The 23932-nt window shown below is 39.3% G+C and overlaps 1 long non-coding RNA gene across 1 annotated transcript in view; it reads right to left on the reverse strand.

Annotated features, from left to right (window-relative positions):
* Positions 1 to 3852: 3852 nt before the first annotated feature.
* Positions 3853 to 23932, reverse strand: part of LOC122793288 — a 216267-nt gene continuing 196187 nt past the window's right edge. Inside the window, exons 4-5 of the long non-coding RNA XR_006363458.1 lie at positions 5722 to 5760; positions 3853 to 3878 (exon numbers count right to left, since the gene is read on the reverse strand). This is a non-coding gene — a long non-coding RNA (uncharacterized LOC122793288). The remainder of the gene's footprint in view (positions 3879 to 5721; positions 5761 to 23932) is intronic.

The raw sequence follows: 23932 nt of genomic DNA on the forward strand, positions 1-23932 counted from the left end.
CCAATCTAATATGTAACTTTATTTTCTTCTGTAAGAAATGTTATGCAAGAATGCCTTTTTGCTTATTATATATCCTTTACCACTGTAATTTTCATCATTGTAACCTCTATTGTCATGAATGTAACTACTTGTGGAGCTTTTCTCCCTGGGCCTCCACTGAAAATGGGTTGCTCTGACCCAGTGGACTCTCCCGGTCAACAAATTCAAATAAATAAATAAATAATAGATGATATGAAAGGGGAAAGGTTAAGTATAATGAGTGTGAGCTGCTTATATTGTATTGTAAGAAAAGTCCTGCTCTGTCAATAATGCTGCTATAAATTCTGTACTAAGGCAAAAGCTGTGTCTATATTGTGCTATAAGAAAGGCCCTGCAATATGAACAAAGAATGGTAATGCTACTACAGATTCTGTACTAAGATAGAGTTGTGGTGCTATAAAGAGAGATTTAAGTGGACCTAGATTCCAACAGGATTGAAACAAAGTGCAACAGGTCACCACTCAAAACAAATAATACCCATATGACCAAAAACATGTGAGACATGAAAAAAATTCAAGCTTAACCCATACCAAAATATGGTATCTTGCTTCAGGCATCAATAAGGACAGGACAGCTGGATGTATGCAACAGAGTCACATCAGAAACTGCTGGACAAAAAAAAATAGCAGAATTCAAGTTTTGTTTGTTAGATATTTAGGCATCCCTACACCTTGAAATCAAAGTGAATGAGGTTATATGTGACTGAATTCAGCTTCCCAGTGTTGAACTCTCTGATCGCTCTTTTCTATATGAAATCACTGCTCGTACACTTTCGTGTACACTGGCAGTGATTATGATGTGCATTTTTTTACCTTCCCTCCTTGTGTGTGCTACAACTAAATTGGTTTATCTGGACTTACTCCTAACCAGGAGGGTAAAACACTCACTTTAGCATTTTTTGTGGGGTTGAGTTTCTTAACAAGTTGATCTTCAGGGACTCATAGGTGAATCGTTTATTCTTTTATTAAGTTAAGTGAATTAACCTAAACTGGACCCCTTTAACCCTTTTTTAACTGTAACAGCTTGGAACAGACTTAGTTGAAATATATAACAAATAAAAAGTTAAAAAGAAAGATAAAGTGGAATTTGTAGAAATGTTATTTGGAGACCAAACAACTGTCTTTATGTATTGTACTCTTTTTTTTTTTTTTATGCTATGTGACCTCTTGTTTCAAAGTGTGTCTGTTGCTTTCACATTCTGGTTATGATGAGAAGATATTTTGTAAAGAATGTAGACCAGACCTATTGTTCTTGGAATTAAGTTACAGAAACAGCATATTTTTATTGACTGCTTGACTCGTGCTCAAATCACTGGAAGCAGTTTCTCTTGGTTACCATGCCATTTTTTTAATAACTGTAAGAAAAGTAATGAGGTCATCACATTTAAAAACAATTAATACAAGATTTGTGCCTGTAAATTTACATCAGTTTGCATGGTATTTTGAAAAATAAACAACTCTGTACTGTTTCCTTTGATACTGCCAAATATTCTCTGAGAATGACTCACAGTTTTCCTTTTTCTTGAGGTTAAGATAACATAGCATATCGTAGCAAACAGACATACTCTCTCACACATATGCACATGCCACACATGCACACACATATTCACACACACACACACACACACACACACACACACACACACACACACACACACACACACACACACAAAACACTACGTCTGTTCTAGCACAGTTTATTAGTGCACTTCATATTCCTGTAATGCACACTGTTGCTCTGTAAAGGATGAATGTAAAAGAATTATATGCTTCTATCACATGCCTTTAAGAATCACTCTTCATATCTGATCACTTGCATTAGCCATACATAAAAGAGCCAACGTGCTCAGCTAGTCTGATTCTCATATGCTGTGCAATTATTTAAAATATGTAATAGTTAATCCTTTACAGATCCTCCAAATGGTCTCTTTAATCAATGTACTGATTAGCTGCAAGAGTGATTATTCAATAAATGCTGGCCTAATTGCTTCAAAATTTTATTAGTGCCATCACAAAACCATTTTTATTTGAGGGTTACAGAAATCTCAGCATAAAACATCACCAAATGATATATGGGGCCAGATTCACTAACAGCTACACGATAGCTTGCAGAGCCACCAAACTAAAGAAAACAGCAGAATATGCTAATGAAAACACAAAGCGGAGAAATACATGCCAATTAACCAATTCAACATGGTGGAGCTATTCAAGAAGCTATAAAGAAATTGTGCACACTCACTGAAGGCTTTTTCTATATACACCAAAACTCTTTGGAATACAGCATAATTACACTTAGAAAAAAATGTTAGGGGTTGTTGCTGCTATTATTATTATGCTGTACAGGCAACAGATTTTAAATCAGGGTGCTGCCAGACCATGGGGAAAATGAAGAAGGGTATTAGACCCAGCTTGACTTATCATGGGCTGCATAACACAGAAACTGTGAAGAGATACAGGGTGGACAGGGAAACCATGGAGGAAGTATGTAAAATCTGCACCCCTACCTAAGGCCACAAGGAAATCATGGAGAACCCATCTCAGTGGAAACAAATGCATGTTTAGCATTATGTATTCTAGCTACTGGTAGATTCCAGAGATGCACAGGGGGTATATTGCGTGTGTCACACAGCTCAGCCCCTAGAATATTACATCCGTTTTTAAATGCAATGCTACTACATGCAAGGGAGCATATCTCTTTCTCATGTACCTCAGGCAACAGACCAAGAACCATGCAATAGATCACACACACATGGAAATAAAAGCCCCTCCAAGGGGACAGAAAAGGAGGTACATCAACAGAAATGGGTTCCACTCTATAAACTGTTAGGTTGTTTGTAATTCCCAAAGGATCATCTATAGTTTATGTGCAGGTAACCCAGGCAGTTTCCATGACTTACACATATGGAGCACGTCTGAGCTGTACACCAGGTTTGCTAGGTGTGACATTCCTCGAGGGCTTCTAGTGGGGGATGCAGGTTATGCACTAGAGCCTTGGCTCATGACACCCATGAGAAACCCACACAGCCCTATAGAGCAAGGATACAACAATGCCCATGCTCAAACTAGGAATATCATAGAACATGTGTTTGGATTGCTGAAATCAAGGTTCCATTGTCTGAATACATCAGGAGGTGCAATTCAGTACAATCCAGGCACCCCTGCCAAAATTCTTACAGTCTGCGCTGTGTTACTCAGGAAATAGCTTCAACAAGGACAGCAAGGGACTGGACCACAGTTTCAAGGACTGCAAGTAGTGCCAGAAACAGCAGTAGGTACAGGTGAGGTGTCTGAGGAAGAACCGCCAGTATGCCCTGGATCTGCCTAAGTGGCAAAGGATAGCATACATGTTCACTACCTAAGTCAAAATCTAGGATGTCACCTTCACACAAATAGGAAAACTGATGCCTTTCTAATAGCACAACCTTTATTTAACCATGAGATGGCTGTGTTTTGGTAGTGTCTTACAGGAAAAATCCCCAAGGACACAGTCTGTACCTGCACTATAAACATACCTCACAACCTCTTATAGCAAGAAATGTGGACAAAGTCATAAATAATGGGGGCAAAGGCCCAAACATAGGGACACATTTTAAATATTGCTCTTACAAACTTAGAAAGTTGATAGAATGACAGGTTTTGCATTAGCATGAATTTTATAAAGGATATGAAGTCTAAAACTCAAATTTCTGTCATTATTTACTAACTTCAGTCCTCAACAATTTGCCAATGGTTTGCCAGAAAAACAGTTTTTAGAGAAATGGACCAAAAATACGAGGCAAAAGTCTGGACATTTTGCGAAAATCTGGACAGTTGAGAGGTATGTCAAGGTAAGTGTGGAACCTGTAAAGAAAAAAAAATAAGTTATAGAACTGAAAAAAATTAATTATAGAACTGATTACTCTCATATGGAAATGTGTATGTGCCCCTAAGTAGAGCATTTTGTTTGAGGTATGCAGTTATGTTAGTAGCCTCGTCTCTGTCAGATTTTTGCTATATTCACATATGTATTGGAAGCAATACTTTGTATTAGGCATTTCAGTTGGCCATTATCTAGAAAACACAGAGTAGGTCATTTACACCTCATTTGTACAACTATACCAAGATGCAAGACTGAAGTAGCTAATGCTTCCAATGCTGTAATGCCAATACTAACTGAAACACAGTGAGGTTCAACAATTATAGAAGCAATCATTCACAAAGGGGTATGAACAAGAAATCAACAAATTTTCTTCTGCAATGTGTATTGATAAATACAAGCTTGTGAAAAGCTATGATTAACTATCCATTGTGTGCATCAGACATATATGCAACCCTATGTCACAAAGACGTGCAGAGGGGAGGGCACTGTCATCGTTTGCACAGGGTGGGGGTGGAGAGGTAAGATGCAAGGCTGACACCAAAAAGTGAGTGTGTCTAAGTAAGAAACACATGTATCTATCAGAGTGTACAGTGTTCAGGGCCATTGACAACAGATGTACAGCACTCAAAATACTGTCTAAATATCTTGCGTGTATGTCAGGTGGTATGGGCAAGTGATTTTTTTTCAATGCGTGTTTGCCTGCATGAACACAATTAAGCACTGTGCTAGTACATCTTGGACAGGTGTGAGCCATGCATGGTGGAGTAGTTAGTTCATCATCGTCATCCCTCAACCATGAGAATCACTTCTACTAGGAGTTGCACTGCTACTTCCATGACCCTGGCTAGAAGTCAGGGTGCTATCTGAACATAAGCGATATCTGCTAGATGAGCTCTCCACACAACTATGCCCAAGACCACGACTCTGTGGCCTACTGTGTCTGGGTGTGGACACTGCAAAAACTGATGGAGCAGTGGATGTAGTGTCACTATGGTAGTGGGACCTTGCACGTCCTTGCCTGCTAGCACCAGGAGATCTAGCAGCTCTCCAGTCACATGGATACCGACTGTCCCGCAACAAATGTTCCATCATAGACACTGTCTGATCCAGTGTGTTATTCATTGCATTCAAGGAGTTTCCCACAAAGTTTGGGGAGTCACTCATGTCAGAATGCACAACATTTAGCAGTTGCACTATCTCTTTCATGTTCCTGATGGAACATGTCTGTGCCTCCATAACAGCCCTTCATGTACGTGTGGTGGGACCTAATAACACAGCAGCATCAGGAGAAGAGTGGACAGCAGACCTCATCTGAACACCCCTACCAACCCTCTAGTGTAGCACCACTCCCTCATGATGGCTACTGGGAGAACCAACTGGCTCTGCAACCTGAGTAACTACACTAGTCTGATCAACTGTCACCTTCAAACTGTCCTATATCAGAGGTGTTTGTTCAATGGGTAAACATAGGAATACTGTCTATGTCTGAAATATGGGCAGGGGATATGACAGCCACAACCTCAGTGTCAGACTGACCCTCTGCATCCCCAGATGGGTCTCTTTATCATCACCATCATCAGCAGAGACTACTGATACTCTGACATTAGGTGGTAGGAGCTCCACAGTACCACTTGCAGGATCACTTAAGATAAGAAGCAATAAACACAGCAAACAGTAAAACAGAGAATAAAACTGATCACATATTTTCCTTATATGAAAGTTATATTAAACTTTAACAGATGATAAAGTAGCACAAACGTTACTCTCGCATAGACCTGAATTTGCCTTTTATACAATGATAGCAATAACCAAATGTGTGCTTACCATGTTCAGGTGGTCTGGTAGCCTGCAATCCAGAAGTTCCTGTATGTGAGGAATGAAAAAGAAAGAAGTCTGCTAAATATTACAATGTAAATGAAACAAGAAAAAGACAAGAATTCCCATTCACGAGTGCAGATTAAAAATGTTATTATAAACAAATGTAATAAACAGTTGGATTCCCCACACCCTCCCCAAAAAATCTTTCACTATTTTCCTATGGCCATAGTCTAAGTCACAGTTATTGCTCTCTCTCTCTCTCTCTCTCTCTCTCTCTGTAGTCTTATTATTTTTTCAAGGAAGACATAAGTTGTGCCCAAAGCTTAATGTAAAGCTGACAAGATATTAGCTCACGATAACCTAACGAGCTGATTATTGTGAGGATACACAGGTTCTTCCTGAGAATACTGCCTGCCCCCCTAACCCCTCAAAAAAGGCAGTCACTGCCTGTGCATTCTTCTGGTGTTAGACTGGGATGAAAGCAGAGGATCAAATTGCCACAGTCATATATTTCAAGTGTCTGCTGACATATGTAGCATGCCTCGTCACTTCTCACCCCTAAACCCCCAAAGGCAGTCACCTGTGTATGTGTCTAATGTGTGATTGTGAGGAAAGAGAAAGTAATAATTACAGTAATGTATTTTGCTTTGTTGCTCCAAGGCAGTACACTGCCCCTACACAAGGTACAGTAATCTTTTTTGTACATCTCTGAGGTCTGTACGAAAAGTAAAAGAAACAATGACCACACTGGCTACAGCCAAATACAAGATATAATGACCTCTTGTGCACACCTCTAAGGTTTGACTGTGATGAAAATTAAAAAAGTAATCACAATACAATCCCCAGCCACCCCCCCCACACACACACACACACATACCCCATAGCAGCTTTCTGCACACAGACATCATCTAAGCAGGGCTGGTTTTAGAATGGCTGCAGTTTATAGCAGAAGCCATTATCAGCTTCTATGAGGGTCATATCACAGACCTGTCCAGTTTAAAGAGTGTAATCAGAAAATGAATACATTTTTTCTCCTCATTTTTTCCAACCAGCAACAGCTTTTATGTGGCCCTCACATAGACAAAGATGATTAAAGGACCACCTTGTATCCATTTATACAGTCTACAGAGTGGGGGCCACCAGACTCCTAGAAGATCTAAGTGCCTCAGTGTTCTGTGATATATTTTATGCCTTACTTTTGAAATATAATTACTTGCTAGCTGCATTTTTTACTGATACCTAGAAGAATAATGTATGTGTCCTGGCATTACTGGGTGTGTGTGGACATAAAAATCAGTGATATTTTTTAGACACACTTTATTTACCTCACTGAGGAGTAATGTATACCTGTCACTGTCTCTGTTTTCACAGACCTTCCCTGCTTATGCTGAACATTTTGCTCTGTCTTTCGTAAAATATTTAATTTGCTGATAAATTATTCAGGATTACAGGCAGTTAATAAACCCAGACGTCAAGAGTTTTATATTTCTTATTGTCCAAAAATGTATGTTGATGCAAAAAGTGTTATTCTATCAACTTTTTAGGTGAATTTGAATAATATTTAAAACGTGTTTCTGATTTTGAGCCTTTATTCGGCTATTATTTTCTGCTTTGCCCAGAAAGAAAGAAAAGTTGAAAGTTAAGTTATAGTATCTGGTTCTGCGAGCATTTATAAAATTCCCTGAAAGCGAAAAATATTCCTGAAGATTGGAAGCATCAGCTCTTCTTAAAATCCACCATATACACCAAAATCATTCCCTTTCGGCTGTTGATCTCTCTGGGGCTTACCCTGCTCGTTTTCATTATCAGATTTATTCTAACAGTCATATCACAGCCCTCTTCAGGTTAAAGAGCATAATCAGGAAATTAATACATTTTTTCTTCTCATTTTTCCAAAACCAGCAGCAGCTTTTGTGGGGTCCCCACACAGTCAAGAATGATTAAGGGGGCTCTCTTGCAGCCACAGGTATTGCATGTACCTAAAGCTGGTTATGTTGTTAATTTTAGTGGAGTTAATGACCACTATTAGGTTTAACTAAGCCAGGGGCACTATGTCAGTCATAAGACATTTAATGGAATTGCGAAACCTGTTGCTTGATAAAACTCTATTACTATAACCAGAGATATCTTTGAATTTTAAAGGCGATATTATAAATAAGAGTTATTACCCAGCTGGTTTATTAAGTATACAAGATTGCTGTACTAGCATTTGTTGGTTTTACAGACGTAAAATATCAAGATAAGATAGCTTGCTGTGGTTAGGGGCCCAAGACAGCTATGAAAATACTTACTAACAGCTTAGCTCAGAGGATGGCTGAAATGTGTTAATTCATCCTTATAAAAATGTTTATTTATTTATTTACATTTGTTTACTGGGAAATTCCGACTGGACGCAGGTCCTTTTTCAGCAGATACACAGGGAGAAAAGCTCCACATCATGTACATGATAAATAGAGATACAAAGTTGCAGCAATAGTAAACAACATTACAGGTTGTTGGCTTTAATACAATAACAAGATATTGGTTATCAATAGTATATACGGTAAATGCTGCAAATTAAGATTTTTTTGGTCATTTATAATATTAGTAACAAAGTTGTCAGACAAGATGTTAAAGTATGTAAAGACAACTAGCTATTTCTGACTGTGGTTAGTAGTGGCAGTAGTATAGTTGGGTTAAGAGTCTAGGTGGGGGGGAGCTAAGGGTGTGGGTGTTAGTCTGGATTAGAACAAGGACAAAGCCAGTGCAAATTTAAGTGGAATTTGTGCACAGTCTTGAAAAGGCTGCTGGAAGGTAGAGTAGTTATAGAGGGTGGAAGATTGTTCCAAAGTTTAGATATGGTACATGAAAATATGGCTTCTCCTGCTGAGTTTTTGGGTTTGATAACAGTGAGTTGATTTTTGTTGCTTGATCTTAGGGGCCTAGTAGAGTGATAGGGTTGGAAAATGGTTTGAAGGGAAGAGATGTTAAGGGGGTGGTTAATACATTTATGAGCGATGGTGAGTTGATTAAAGTGAAGGAGTTGTGGGAGTTCTAGCCAGTTTAGTTCTTTAAGGGAGATACAATGATGGCTGCTTTAGGAGGTTCCAGTGGCAAATTTAGCAATTTTATTGTAGCAAGCATCCAGCTTGTGTAGGTCTGTCTGTTTAAGGTTGGTAAGTATGGGGGATGCATAGAGTAAGGTGAAGATTAGCTGGGAATTGGCTATGGAGATTCTAGCCGCCTTGGTTAGGAATTGGCAGCTTTGATATAATGCACCAAGTTTCTTGTGAACTTTTTTATTGTGAGAGATATGTGGGTGTCAAATCTAAGTTTGTTGTCTATTTCCACACCAAGTAATTTTGTGTGTGCTGATGGAGAGATGATGGTATTGTCTTTGGCAAGAATGTTGAAGTGGGGGGTGTTTTGGGTGGCTTTGGAAGGTTGGAACAGGAGAAGTTTTTGTCTTACTTGGGTTGAATTGGAGCTGAGCATTGGATAGCCAGCTTTCTACAGAAGAGAATGATTCCTGTGTGATTTGTTGTAGTTCTGGTAGAGTGGGATCAGAACAGATGAGAGTAGAGTCATCTATGTACTGTATAAGGGATGCTTGTGTGGTGGCAGTATGTAGGTTGTTAGGGAAAAGTGAGAATAGCAGAGGGCCAAGGATAGACTTGGGGAACTCTGAGAGTAACTGAGAGGTGAGGTGATAGGTTATCGTCCCAGATTACTGATTGCTGGCATCTGTGTAGATAGCTGTAGAACCAGTTGCAGGCTGATTGTGAGGAGAGGTTGGGGAGAGTAGAGAGTAATAGCTCATGAGATACCATGTCAAAGGCCTTTGAGAGATCTAGAAATACAGCAGTAGAGAAAAGGCCATTGTTTTTGTGATGAAGTATAGTGTTGGTGAAGGAGAGCAGAGCAGAGATAGTGCTGTGATATGGCCTGAAACATGTTGGGTTTTGGAGAGGAGATTATTAGCTAGGAGGTAGTTTGAGACCTGGGTGTTGATACATTTTTCAAGTATCTTGGAGAGAAGGGAGAGGATAGCAATGGGGTGGTAATTGGAGAGGTCGGTGGAGGGGGTGCCTTTGTGTAGGGGAATGATGTGGGATATTTTTCATATCGAGGGAACATAACATTATGTTATAGAATGGTTGATTAGAATTGAAATTGGGCAGGCTAGTGTATCAGCTGCAGTTTTCAAGTATTCAGAGGGAAGGTTGTCAGCTGCAAGTTTGGTGTGTTTAAGTTTTGACAATAGTCTTTTTATGTTGGAAGTAGCTACTGAGGTGAAGAAGAAAAGAGGAGTGGGGGATTAGGGTTATGAGTTGGGGGGACTGTTGTAGGGAAGTGTTGTTTGCTTAGAGATGTTATAGTTTCAGTGAAGTGTTTGTTGAAGGATTCGGCAATACTGCTGGAGGAGGGGGGAATGGACGGCTGGGGGGTATCAACCTTCCCTGGGTGGAGGATAGTGTTATTAGTGGACCAGAATTGCTTAGGGTTGTGGTTAGTAGAGTTTAGGGTGGATTTATAGTAGACAGATTTGTTTAATTTTATATGCTTTTTGGCTTTATTGCGCAGTTTAAGGAATGACTGCCTATCTGAGTTATTTTTTGTTAGTCGCTAGTGCTCCCAGGCCTTATCTCTGGATTTCATTAGGGTTTTGGTGGTCTTTTCTAACCACAGGGCCACCTGGATCTGACTTTGGCATTTCTTACAGGAGCATGTGTGTTTAGGATGGAGAAGAAGGTACTGTTGAAGAAGTGGACAGCCTTATCTAGGTTGAGGTATTTTAGCGGTGACCAGTTAATTTTTGCAGGGAGGAGATGGAGTTGGGGTTGAAGTTGGACTTGTTCCATATTTGCCTGTGGATAATGGGCTTCAGACTGTTTGTGTGGTGCCGAATTAGGAAAGTGGGGGAGTGGTCACTAAGACTGTCAGGTAAGCAGCCTGCTAGGTAAGAGTGAGAGGCTTTGTTGACTAGGATCCAGTCAAGTAAGGTATGATTGTTAGGGTTTTTGTTGATTCAGGTAGGGGATTGAATGAGTTGAGTGAACCCATGGAGATTAAGGCGAATGGTTGGGAGATTGTTATTACAGGATAGCCAGTTGATGTTAAAGTCACCGAGAATGATGGTTTCTTGGGGAAGAGATAGAGTAGCCCAGCTCAGGAGATTTTCAAGGGGTGTAATATTTTGCCCTGGTGGGAAATAGCATCCTATGATATTGATTGTTTAGTTTGGGTTTAGTTTGAGATTGGCATAAATGATTTCTTCATTGTTGTTGTGAGGGGCAGATGAGTTCAGGAGGTGAATATTGAGGTGGTGTTTACATATCAATGCTACACCACCTCCTTTTTTGGACAATCTGTCTATGTGAATGATGTATTCAGGTGGAAGTATTCCTCACTTTTGATGTGAGGTTTGAGCCAGGTTTTAGTTAGGAAGAGAATATCTGGGGAATATACGCTTATGCTGGTATGTAGTTCTTGGATTTTATTGCCTATGCTTCTGATGTTTAGGGACATTATAAGTAGGTCTGTTGTTTTCTTGTTGGCTAGGAGTAGAGTTGTGGGGGGTTGCTTGCACTAGGGTTTGTGGTTGGGTTGGATTTGGGAGGACCAGGGTTTGGATGGATGTCTCCAGTGAGGGCTAGTTTATAGAGGGTGTTTAGGATATGTTTTATATACATAGTAAATTGCTTATGGTATCTTAGGGATATTTTATTTTTGAGTGTATTAGGTGTTTGGTAATGGAGTGTGTGTATTGGAAGGATGTTTTTGGTGGCAGGGGTTGTGTAGTTATAGTGTAAATGTATGAGGGAGGGTGTTGAGAGAGTACAGTGGAAGTTGTTGGGGCATGTGACTGTGGAGCCTTGGTAGGATGCAACGTGAGCTAGAACTATGCAGGTTAGGTTTTTGATGAATTAATGTGATTCAGTATTATTTAGCATGGATATTACTTCACAAAAATATTAACATTGAACGTTGTTTGGCAGTTAGAGCAGATGGCTAAGGCAGTGAGTTATAATTTTTGTGGTATAGGGTTTGATTCCCTTTAGCTCTCATTTGCCTACTGTGTGACCTTAAGCAAATACTGTTTAGGGGTGCAACTGTCAACTGCCCTGATATTCAGAAGTATCTCTGACTTTGACTCAGACATTAACTCTGTCCCTCTTAATCCCTCCAAAAACTGCAGACTTTTAGAAAAAAGGTAGTGTCAGTGTCAGAGTTAATACCACTAATATTTTAAAGGTGTCATTGATTATTTCTGGATTTGTCCCTAATTTGTTGATAGCTAAACTTAGTGGCAACTAGGAATTGGGGCTAGGCTCACGAATGGTCACCTGGACTGCAAGCCTAGTAACTGCCTGTATATGACAGACCCTTTCAGTGTGGAAGTGTGAGGAACACAGAGAGTACAACTGCATTGTCTCACTTGCTTTCTCAACATTGCATATTTGTCATTGTAGATATGCCTATCAAGTCTCTCTATCTATCTAACCCATATTCAGTTAACAGATGTAAAAATAAATAAATAAATAAAAACATACATAAATATACATTCCTACAATTGCCAAATAAGTAAATCTTTTGACAGCCCACATGTTCCACTTGTGCTTGTGCAGTGTACACCATCTGCTTACAGTGCATGCTTCAGTGTATAGTTTCCTTGCAGAGGACTATTTTGGATCAAAAGGATTCTGAAAGTTTAAAGGTCCAAGGATGGGGTTAACTTCTATGAAGGCAAGTCGCTTGGGTGTAGTTGATGGTCTTGCTGACATCACCTCCTGAGTCAGAAGGACGTAGTACAAGGAAGAAGAAAAAACACAAACCACAGTACTGGTCTGGGTAAAACCCACCTGCTGAATTTGATGGCCGCATCCCTGGGGGCCCTAAATTGCAGTGGAAAATTGGGGGGTTCCCCACATTTGCTGGTTTTGCAGGTGCCTAATACTGGCTATGACAGGAACTTCTCTGTTTCAGTTAATGCTGGTTAATAGCAGTGCCACACCCAGTTACTACCTGTTCCTGAGCAATTGTGAACACCCTACAGTGGGCAAATGTTATCATATCACTTGCTTGGTGTCATATCTGGGAGTACGTTTTCCCATGCCTCCAACAACATTGATGTCATCAAACATTTGCTGCCATACCCTGTCACAGACAGAATGGCCACCTCTGCCTCTCCCTAACAGAAAAGCTCCATGGTGATATAACCCCTGGATAATGACTTCAATTTTGGATCAGTGTATGCTGGCTTGTCGGGTATAGATTACTTCTTTGGTGCCATATCCCTGTATGAGATAAAACAGAAAACAGACATAAATAATTGCATAGATAATACATAGGCAGGGTGGCTACAAGCTCAGTTATGTGTGCCTGCATGAATCCAACATACACATAATAACTTAAAAGTTAATGCCCCTATGAATATAGGTAAGTTAGGACAGCCCCCAAAATAAAAATACATTTTTCTAAATCAAATAATTTGTGACAGTTCTGTAAAGCAGACAACACAGGTTGAACTGTGAAACACATTGCACCATTAACAATAAGAATTAAAAATGAAGCATTAGAACTGTAAGACAAAACTATTATAACTACCATCTCCACTATTGTGGGAGGCAGTTAGGTTGAAATCCACAAACCAAACATTTTTTTTCTCTGCTAACACAGTTAAAAATGCCAGACCTTACTGCAAAGTTAGAATGTACTCATTGGCAATAACTGTGCAAACATCAAATTAAATTCAAACTAAAAATAGGTCATGTAGCTTTCTGTAGCATTGTTTGTAAAGCAGACATGGCTATGCCAAAAGAAAAATAAACAAGATAACAATGCTTTTAAGCAGCCAGTGCAATTCACCTCTTAATGTTAAACTAAAAGCATCATGTAAGAAATACAGCAGTGTAGAAAATAGATACATGCACACACCCTAGCACTCCAAGAAAGAGCATTGCAGTGTTCCCTGCTAATGATTTGCAGATGTCTATGATCACTCTGACTGCAAGAACAATCATCGTTTTACAGTCTCCACTCTTTGCTGTACAGCTACTGAAGGTGTGTCAGGAAAGAGACTTACTAAAAAGACTGAAAGTGCATTCAGTGATTTAAGAGATCAACGTTCCTAATCTTCAAATGCTGGCTTTAATGAACACAGTTACTGACTCTTAGTAAGAAATATGGTTCATATTCAAGGAAGTACTTTAAGCATTGATAAAGATAACATATGCAATACAACAGAGAGAGAATTGCTACTATGAATACATTGATAAAAGACTGAGGCACCACACAGAAAGAAAGAAATATACCTGCAGTGTTTGCACTCTTTGTTTAATATTTTGTGATTACATGGGTATCCTGTTTACAATATCCCAATCATCTAGACATTTACTGTCAAATGAGAAAGGATTACTTTCATAAATTGTCCCTGTTGTACTTTCAATGTGACTTCTTACAATGTCATGTTATCATTGCATCTAAACACCTTTCCTCCTTTCTAATATATGTCTTCGTCTGTGGCAACTATGGAAAATACTCTTAACTAATTGTTCTCACGATCCTTGTTTGAGTGTTGAAATCCATACAAGTTCCTGTTACAAGATAACAAAATTGCTTAAACATGTGAAACATATATTTAAAGTATTTGATCTTTTTTTTTTGTTTTGTTTATTGTTTTCACTGTGTTTGGCATTGCACTTCATTGACTGACAGTAGTCAATAGCGATGAACTGCATTTCATTTCCCAAGGTGAAAGCTGACAAATTTTATTTGAACTGCCATCAATAGCTCAAAAAGAATGGCATTGTTGCATTTTCCTCAGCAGTATGGAGAGTGCTGAGTGAAGAAATTCAACTTGTCACACTCCTACTTCTGTGACATAATGTGTAAAGTTATCGGGGTCTATATTATAAGCACAAAGGTGCATATGTGTGACTACACATAAAATGCGAACTCTGTAAACAGCAAACAGCCACGTCCTCAAATTTTTTCCTAGCTAAAAAATTCACATGGCCGTTCACAAAAAAAAAAAATAAATTAGAAACCCGAACCAGCTTAAATGCTTTTCGATAAATACATGTTGCTCGTTACATGTTCGCTTTTCAGCTGTTTCGTGCTTATGATATAGACCCAAGTTATTGAGCTTAGAAAAATAGTACATGTGATGCAGAGATTGAAAGCTGTTCCAGTATCATTTTACTGAGGGACTCCATAATAAATCTTGACACTCACTTTGTTGCATGAATGTGTTGATATGGGAAACTCCAGTAAGGTCAGCATTGACTAAAACTGACAAACAGATAAGTCATTTGAAGTGATGTCAATATTAACTGTGCACACTGTGTGAACAATGAAAGATTTCTAAAGTTTCCTGTGCCCTTCTCCATTCCTGTGGCATAAACTAAAGTTCTGATAATGTGGCATGTACATACTAGCACTTACGTGGCAATGAGATGAGAGATGGCTGAATGTATCAGTGTCATGTAGTACTATCTGTGTTCATTGCTACATATACATTGTAATTTCATGTGTCGTCAAGCTGTTTTTCACAAAAGAGTTGTTTGAATGCTTCTGTTAAATAGTCCGTTCTGTATTGGCACTTTGCTTCACAACATGAAATTCACTTTTGTGGCTTAAGGAAAAAGTGAAAAATTTAGTTCAGGCTGCCTTATGTAGCACAAACCCAAGTGACACATTGCACAGCCATCAACAGTCTGGATAGTACTTAGTGAAGAAAATACACTTGTCAGGTAACTTTCTTTGTGGCACAAGGTGCAAATGCAATGAGCTTAGAGAAAAAGGACAACTGATTTGTTTTTCAAATCCACTTTACTAATAATTTTTCAGAGGATGGTCTGAATACATATTTGCAATACCATTATATTGTTTAAAAACAGCTCTTGTCATCACTACTAACATGTGAACTTTTCTCTGTCCACTTTCACATTATTTTTCATTAACTACATTTCTGATAATGTCTTCCACAAAATACATTTCCGGTGCTGCATTGACAAGTGAAAAGAATGAATGAGTCCCTTGAATACATGTCTTACTCTGGTCAGTGCTACATGTACACATTGATTGCATTTAATTTACTGTGGGCTTTTTTTCTCTAACATACATTTTTTGTAATGCCTTTCCCATTTGTTCTCCACTTAGCAATATGCAACAATGTTCACTGCCTGAGGAAAAAAGTGAAAATTTAGTTTAGGGTGTCTTATTTAGAGGAAATATGCCTGGCATTGTTGCGCAGCCCTCTGCAACATGAGAACACACCTAGCGGATATCCAGTGTTTGTGATGCAAGGTGTAGTTGAAGTGAATTAAGAGAAATAAGGCACATGGAGCATTGTTTAAATCCTGTTTAGAGATCACATTGCAATTTTTCACAATATGTAATTGTATTTATTTTAATTTGAAGTTGCTGTCTGCTTGTCAGTGCACAAACATGGTTTATTACCTAAGGAAAAAAACTGAAAACCTTAGTTTGGGCTGCCTTATGAAGCAAAAATATGTCTGGCATCATTGAGTGGCCCTCTGCACCATGGATAGCACTTGCTGCAGAGGATGTACCTGACAGATATCCAGCACTATGAGACAAGGTGTAACTGAAGTGAACTGTAAGAAATAAGATGCATAAAATATTGTTTAATTCCTGTTTAGAGATCACATTGCAATTATTCACAACATGTAATTTTATTTACTTTTTCGTCACTTCAATTTGCAGTTGCTCTCCACTTGGCCATGTGCAAACATAGTTTACTACTTAAGGAAAAAAGTGAAAATTTTAGTTTAGGTTGCCTTATGTATCACAAACCAAACCAATGGCATTGCATGGCCATCAGCACTCTGGATAGTATTCCGAAGAAAATACACCTGTCAGATAACATTCTCTGTGGCACAAGGTATGAGTGCAATGAGCTTAGAGAAAAAGGGCAGCTGATGCATGGTTCAGATCCACTTCACTAATATTTTTCAGAGGGCGGTCTGAATGCATACGTAACCACATTTTGTGATACCATTGTGTTGTTTAAAAAACTGTCACTACTGCTAACAACATGTGAGCTTTACTCTGTCCACTTTCACATTATTTTTCATTAACTACATTTCTGATAATGTGTTCTACAAAGTACATTTCTTGTGCTACAATGACAAGTAAGAAGGATGAATGAATCACTTGAATGCACTTCTTGTTCTGGTCATCGCTGCATATACCCATTGATAGCATTTAATTTACTGTCAACGTTTTTCTCTATCATATATGTTTTATAATGCTTTTTCCATTTGCTCTCCACTCATCAGCATGCAAAAACATTTCACTGCCTAAGGAAAAAAAGGGAAAAATTTAGTTTAGGCTGCCTTATATAGAGCAAATATACCTGACATTATTGCACAGCCCTTCACAACATAGATAATACTTACTGTGAAACAAGCTGTAGTTGTAGTGAATTGAGAAAAATAAAGCACATGAAGTATTGTTTGAATCCTGTTTACAGATCACATCGCAATTATTCACAATATGTAATTTTATTTATTTATTTTTTGGCATTTTAATTTGCAGTTGCTCTCAACTTCAAATGCACAAGCATGATTCACTACCTAAGGAAAAACATCAAAAATGTAATTTAGGCTGCCTTACATAGCAAAAATATGCATGGCGTCATTGTGTGGTCTTCTGCAACGTGAATAGTGCTTACTGCAGAGAATGTACCTCATAGATGTCCAATTCTGTGGCACAAGGTATAACTGAAGTGAACTGAGAGAAACAAGGCACATGAAGCATTACCTGATTCCTGTTTACAGATCACATTGCAATTATTCACAACATTTAATTTTATTTACTTTTCATTTTGTTAATTTAACTTGCAGTTGCTCTTCACTTTGCAGCATGCAAACACAATTTATTACCCAAGGAAAAAAAGTGAAATATTTAGTTTAGGCTGCCTGACATAGCTCAATCATGCCTGGCAACATTGCTCTTTCCTCAGTACTCTATGATTATGGGGTCTATATAATGTGGTCGAAAGCTAATAATAGCGAATGACCACAACTTGAAAAGTTGCAATTGTGGGGGGCTGTGCCTCCCCGCCACACTGCCCCCACCTCTAAATATATATACCAACTCCAAGATCACACTACAGTGAGGAAAGGGCAAATACCCCTATCTACACTGTAGTGGGACCCCACAATAACAACTTCTAGTTCTGGTGTTTTCGAAGTTGTGGTCATTCACCATTATTCGCTTTCAACCACATGATATAGACCCATGTCTATGGCACAAGGTGTAAGTGCAGTGAGTGTAGATAAAGAACACAGCTGATTAAGTGCTCAAATCCAGCTAAAACATACGTTTGCAATGGGTGTAAGAATCCCATTTTTCACAACATTCTTATTAGTACTGCAATAGTAAAGAAAAATAATATTAAATATGTTTCTTGCAAGCAATGTATCAGTAATGTTTACATAAGTAAACATTTCTATTTAGCATAAATCATTGTTTCACACATAACCTCAAGATAATGTGTGCCATTTTCCTAAACCTGAGAATGATGACATTTAATGTAAAATTCACTTGCATATGTATGATGGGTACAATAATTTTGCTATAATCATTGTAACTCATCACATAGCCCAACAATGTGTTTCAGACAGTTATTTCTTGTAAAGTAAACATGTATGTTACACACCCAACCTGTATTAGCTCATGCAACTGAATGAGCTGTATTACTCAACTCACTCAACTGCATCTATATGAACTATGTTTAAAAACAGAAATAATGACTTTTACATAGGACTGCATTCCTAGGACTAATTAAACTCATACGTACGGGCCTCTCTAAAATGTATCTCCATTGATTTCCAAATTAGTATAATTTTAATTCACAAGCTTTAAAATTAATTCTTCTGTGGCAATGTCATTTAATAAGTTAACTTTCAATTTTTGTATGCTTTATCTCATGGGTTTGATTCCCAGCTAGTAAACTAAGATTTTAACATAGCGTAACCCCCAACATCACAATATGTCACAATTAATCGTCTTTCTCTTTCCAAACTGCAAGGAGTAAAAGCCATGCCATTAAGCATTCCATTGTTGAACATGAGAACCTGTATCAATAGTTTGAGCATCTCACATGGCAAAGCTCAATGCCATGTTTCTCATCTTTACTGCTATGTGTTGTAAGTAGTGCCAATGTATCTGCCAAAGAGTCCATTTCCTTTCAATTGTATAAATGCAGTTGGCAAGGCTGTGCATCTTTATATACAGCCAATTCCATGTGAGATCTGAATTTGGTGCCAATTCAGACATATTTTGTTAACTTGACTTTTGCAGACATGGCTGCCGAGGGAGAGAAAGGTGCTAAATTTACAGCACAAAAGTGGGGTGTTAAGGAGTCCAGGATATTTGTGATACTCCTCCTGAAATACTATAGCCTTAGGATGCTGCAGGGGGATTGTACAGGGTCTTGGTATAAGGCTGAGGCACGGAATAGCTTAGCCAATGTTGTCTCCAATGCAACATGCATTGCACACACTGGGGAACAATGTCATCACCACTATAGTGACCTTAAGAAGCACAAGCAAATGGAAGGCTGAATTTAGGACTGTGAGCATCCACCCATTGTGCAAGCATACTGGCCTATAACCTGTCTATGATAGGGCATTAGTGATCTAGCCATCCAACACAGGTACTCATCAGGCTTTCATATTTGCTTCTTTTATTTTTGTAATGTACAGCTGCAGCAGAGATAGCTGCAAATCATGAGGTGCACCAGGAGAGATTAACTTGCCTAAGAAAGGCATGGGTTAGGTATGACTCAGGTCCAAATTCATGACAGAACTTTATTTTCATTCCCTCAAACACTAGCATCTTCAGTAGGCATACCTAAATTTTAATCTCGAGCATGCGTGCCTTCCCCAATAACTCTTGGTGCTTGCATTAGGCAGTGAGAACACCGTCTTAGCTATACATTGGTTCAGTACCCAGAAGCAGCAATTACTTGTTATTCCCAGATAACTATTTATCAAATATTAACAGCAAAAATATGTCAGGAAGAATTAAAATATGGTAATTGCAATTATTAAAATAGAATATATGTCTCCTATCCATCTGTAGGAAATAAAGGCTGTTCTTTGTTATATTACAGCAGTGACATTTCTTTATTTTATGACACATAAATACCTTTTCATCACATATGCATGTGGCAAAGGTGTACAATAGCAAATTGTCATAATTGTTTATGTATTGTCAAACAAACGTTATTGAAAAAATATCATACTGTGACATGCCATGTAGCTTACTTTCTCTTTTGTCTTCTCCCACTCTTTTGCTTTCTTTTAAATTTTTTTGGGGGGTTATAATTTGTTAACAATATGCTGTCTGCATAATTTGCTGCTGAAAATTAATGAGCAGCAGCACAGAGAGGTAGACTGACCACTGCAGCAGAGACACCCAGCATTTTGGGTTCACAGCCTGTCAGTGTTGCCTCCACAAGCCCTGCCCAACATTCTCCAACTGTGTCAGGTAGCTCTGCCATGGCTGTTGGTGCAGTGGTCCCTCTGGCATCAGTAGTAGTACAGGTGGGAATTTTGTCACCTGGCAGGTGCTGACAGGGCTGATGTATGATATAATGGAGAGGGGCCTTGGTAAACAAATTAGCAAGGTCAGAAAGTCCTGCATTGCATTACAAAAATGAAGCAACATCTGGCACTGACCCAGAGATTTTCAGGAGACAGTCATAACAGTTCTTAGGGTGAGGACAAGATTCTTACTCTTCTCAAGCTGGACGTGGGTGCACCTCCAATGTCTTCTACCTATCCACAATTATGGTGCCCTCCAATCTTTTGTGTCCATCACCATTCCTGTCTGTCATATATGTCCTGTATGTCTGCACCTGATTCCTATCCTACCCTACCTACCTGAACCTCACATTCCTAAGCACCTTCCCCACATTTCTCTCTCTCTCTCTCTCTCCAAAAAAAAATATTAAAAAATGAGCGCCTATCTCAAGAAAAAAATGATGTCCTGTAAATAGTTTCCACTCTGCCTGTGTGTCATCTTGATAAAATTGATTTGGTCCAATTGTCCATACAGCATTATTCTGTTGTTGTCACCCATCATTGGTGACTCTGCAAAGTCATAAAATTGTGTATACAATTGTACATTTATGTTGTGAATAAGTGGATGGCTGTGATGCTCTTCTACAACCGTCCAGTAAATTTTTGTATTCTTCCCCTTTGTCCTACCCTCTACTTGCCAACCCAGTTTTCACCACTGTCCTATCCACCCCTTTTTCACATATTTAATCTGGTCAAAAAATAGATTCACACAGAACACACACATGGTCAAAAATGGCCAATGGAAAAGACTACACTTAATGCCCTCGGCATTTGTGGGGAGTTTGGCATAGTAGTGCAGTGCTGTGTGACAGTGAAAGCTGTTTAACGTCTTATTGCAAAAGCTGAGGATTTTAATGGAATTCACTGAGGTCAGGTTACTTTTCCACAAATGTCCTTGAATCTGCAGTTCTACAGGAATATGGAGTTCCAAAGGCAGTACTGTGGAACAGTTAATACAACAGTTTCTAGGCTGCTGGATATAACAAAATTGGAGTTCCTATGTGGCATGTTGAGATAGTTACTCTGTTTATAGTCTGATGTTTTTGCATAGTGTCATGGGTTCAATTATAGCTGTAGGTGATTTTATTCCTTTCATATATTTAACTGCAGACATCTCTATTTCTCTCCATATAAAACATTTCCTTAAAAGACCATTTGAAAAGTACAGCAAGACATCATTTGCAAAAACACTGCAGCCCAACAAGGAGACTTACTAAGCCAGCCTTATCCTTCTTATGTCACAATGTTTATTGTACATGCCCACCCCTTATTTGTACCTATTAGCAAGCACTTTATTGTACAGAGCAGGACAAATGAATGATTTAATAATATTGGACAGCGCAGCTGTGCAGCAGTAGTGTTGTCATCTCACTGCAAGAGGTTCTCCAGTTTGATTCTCAGCCGGGGTACCTTCTGTGCGGAATCTGCATGTCCTTCCTGTGTTCATGTGGGTGTCCTCCCACATTACAAAGACATGCATCTGGAGTGTTTCTCCCCGAGCCTCCGCTGAAAATTGGTTTTGTTCCAAGTTAGACTTTCCCGGTTAACAAGTGTTAAATAAATAAAATAAGACTAAAACACCATACAGATGTTCCTACATGTCCCACAAAATTTATTGTTGTAGATGTTCTTCATGTTTCACTGTTGCAGTCATCACACTTGGGTTATCCTGCCAGGGGTAGCCCTCAGTCGGTCTGAATACCAGAGGCTTAGTATTTCTGTGTCGGTTGCTGTCGCCCCAGGACTGACATCAGGTCATTAGTGGTATAAAATCAGGCAGCTGATGCCATTACATCAGTCTTTCTTGCCGAGGACCCCGAAGCAGAAGCAGTTCGCATGAGTGCTGGTTGGCCTCTACCTGAGTTTTTCATTTCTGAAATTGAAGTTGAAGTCTTCTAAAGCTAAGTACACCATTGGGGATCCTTTTTTCTTGCTCTAACCAATGTCAGAAAAGGTTAACAATTGTCTCGCTTGTGGAAAGCAAATACCACACAGAGATTTCCATTCTTACTGCATCACCTGTTTAGGCCCAGACCATGACGTCCCTCGCTGTTGGTTTTGTGCTTTGTTCAATGCCAGAACTATACGTTGTTGGGCCCTTGTAGTAGCTAAATACTTTCACTCTCGATCTCCGTATTCTGAAATGGCTTCGGCAAGCCATTCAACTACTGATCTTCTGAAAAAATGTAAGGATAAAGACAGAGACAGACCGCACAGGTCCAAAACTGCCGACAGCCCCTGATGCCCACTTTTATGGATTTGCAGGCCACTACTGAGATCCGTTCGGAGTCCTGTATGCCATGAGACTCTTCTTTGATTAAGGATCCTGGGGATGTCTCTACCTTAGAAGGGTCCGGAGCCGCTGAGTAGGCACTGGCTTCTGAGGATGTTCTTCGCACTACTGATATTCAACACAAACTGACTACTTCTTTCACGTCTTCATTTCTTTCTAAATCTACCGAGTTTCTAAGGCCTAGGGTGCGAACTACACCTAAAAAAATGACGACCCAAATTCAAGCACCTACTTCCATGCCTCAATCTCAAATGCTTAAAATGGCAGAAGACCTTATCATGCTTATTAGGGAAAGCCAGCCTACCCCTTCTAAAAGAAAAAGAGACTTGTCCGCAGCAGCTTTATCTGACCAGGAGTCCAACAACTCTGAGGTTTCAGAATATGAAGACATGCCCTTGTCTGCTTATGAGGATTCAGATGCAGAGGAATACATTCCCTCTGCCTCTCCTCCAGAGGATTTTTCTTTTGGTGAAACCCTACATACTTTGAGAGAACATTGCCATTGGGAATGTCAGGATTATCCCCAGTCCAAAAAGGGACTCAGGGAATTTTTAGATTTACCACAGCACAGACCCATAGTTATTCCTCCTGTCCTGGATGTTGTGGATGATGTTTTCAGGGAATCTAGCTTAACTCCTGACACCCTACCACCTGCTCCCAGGAAACCTGACAGGTATTACAGAGTCCCTGACACAAATTTCTTTTCAAAAATCCTACTCCAGACCCAGAGGTCATCTCCCAGGGACCTAAAGGAATAAAAGCAACCACAGCCAAGAATCCCACCCCTTCAGACAGGGATTCCCGAGCTATAGACAGATGGGGTAAAAATGTATACACCTCTGCAACTCTTGTCATTAGAGCACTAAATTGTCAGTTCCACATGCTGAAATACCAGCAACATACAACGGAACTCCTTAAACAAAAATTATCTACCTTTCCAGCTTGTGCAAAAAATAAAGAATTACAGGAGCTTATGCATTCTGCAAACCAAGTTACTAAGCACACCTTGCAATGTGGCTTTGATGCCCTAGAAGCATCCTGCAGGGCAGCAGTCATAGGTTCTGTACTTAGAAGGCATGCTTGGCTTAATGAACAGACATTGCCAGACCATGTCAAATCAAAACTATTGGACGCACCATTGCACAAAGACAATTTGTTTGGCACCAAGGCAGAAGAGGTCTTAAAAAAGATGGAAGAAAAAGCTAAATCTATGCATACAGTTAAAGACTTCCTGCAAGTCCAGCCTCTGAGGTTCAGTAGGCATTGCCTCTCCAAGTATTGGTCCTTTCCAGTCCCCTCAAAGCCGGCTCAGACAAGATCTAGG

This window comes from Protopterus annectens, chromosome 2.part0 (genome assembly GCF_019279795.1).
Source record: "Protopterus annectens isolate FY-2018-M chromosome 2.part0, PAN1.0, whole genome shotgun sequence".
Taxonomy (NCBI): domain Eukaryota; kingdom Metazoa; phylum Chordata; order Ceratodontiformes; family Protopteridae; genus Protopterus; species Protopterus annectens.